Genomic DNA, 1257 nt, shown 5'->3' with positions numbered 1-1257 from the left:
AGATATGGTATTGCCCCCCCCTTTCTTCTCCTCCTCCTTCTAGATTTCTGATTGCTCGAATCTCATTGCATTTGTGCGGGTTTGTGCAGGCCATCCAAGACGGCGGGGCCATGTTCGCCTCGTCTGTGGGGACGGAGGCGGCGGCGGTTGTTAGGAAGATGGTGAACCTCAGCTCCCCTCCCCGGCGGTGTTGTAGCAGCAAGATGGTGAAGGGACGCACCGGCCAGCGCGTGAGGCTCTACGTCCGCGGCACCATCCTCGGATACAAGAGGTGAGAAGCTCCCTCCGCCGGCGCGGCTCTGCTCCTTCTCCCTCGCGTGGGTATCTGAATTCCTGGTCTTGGTTGGGCACGCAGATCCAGGCAGATCCAAGTGAACACTAGGGAGGACGTGGCCTGGTACGGCGGCAAGAGGATGGCTTGCGTCTACAAGGCCAAGACCAAGCAACGACACCAACTACCACTGCATCTGGGGAAAGGTCTCCCTCTCCCATGGAAACACTGGCGTCATCCACGCCAAGTTCACCCCCGCTGAGGCCATGGTGAGTTGTTGGGTCGAACTTCTCCGGTTGTCTGTTTCGGTGGCATGCATAAGATTCAAACAAACTGAATTGAGCTATATACCGTCTGTGATATCTAGTTCTGTGCCACTGTTTATGGAGTTGTGAGACTTGTCATGTGTGTATTAGACCCTGCTTGCTTGTTCAGGGGATATTTAGGGTCGAGATAGTGTCACACATGTGACTGGACTGCAGCAAGTCTGAAACTGCAGACTCTGCTTCATGTTGTTGTTATTTCTTGAAGCCTTGAATAGCTAAACTTGGGCACCACGTACGTCTCCTCCCTGTAATTTGATGTACTGACTTGTGTTGCCTGCTGAGTGCTGACGGTATTAGGTTCATTCTGTTTCACATCGTTTCATCTATCTAGATGCACAGCGTGCATGGTATTTAGCAATGTAAACCCATTCCATGTGTCCTTTAGATCGTCTAGTTAGTGAGACAAGAGGTGCAAAAGCATAACAATAAAAAAGCCCAAGCAATCTCCATGCTCCATGTCAGTATACAACCACACCATGCAACATGCAGTAGCCCGAGGGGGCTATCTGCATGCTCCATCACATGGCCACCTGATACGTCTCCGTCGTATCTATAATTTTTTGATTGTTCCATGCCAATATTCTTCAACTTTCATATACTTTTGGCAACTTTTTATATTATTTTTTGGACTAACATATTGATCCAGTGCCCAGTGCCAGT

General features: G+C 50.0%; 1 pseudogene; it reads left to right on the top strand.

The window, feature by feature from the left end:
• The first annotated feature begins 203 nt into the window (after window positions 1-203).
• On the top strand, window positions 204-952 carry LOC119280131 (annotated as a pseudogene).
• The last annotated feature ends 305 nt before the right edge of the window (window positions 953-1257 follow it).

Source organism: Triticum dicoccoides, chromosome 3B, assembly GCF_002162155.2.
Source record: "Triticum dicoccoides isolate Atlit2015 ecotype Zavitan chromosome 3B, WEW_v2.0, whole genome shotgun sequence".
NCBI lineage: Eukaryota > Viridiplantae > Streptophyta > Magnoliopsida > Poales > Poaceae > Triticum > Triticum dicoccoides.
The sequence above is the reverse complement of the archived record's forward strand: the minus strand, read 5'-3'. Positions and strand labels throughout refer to the sequence as shown.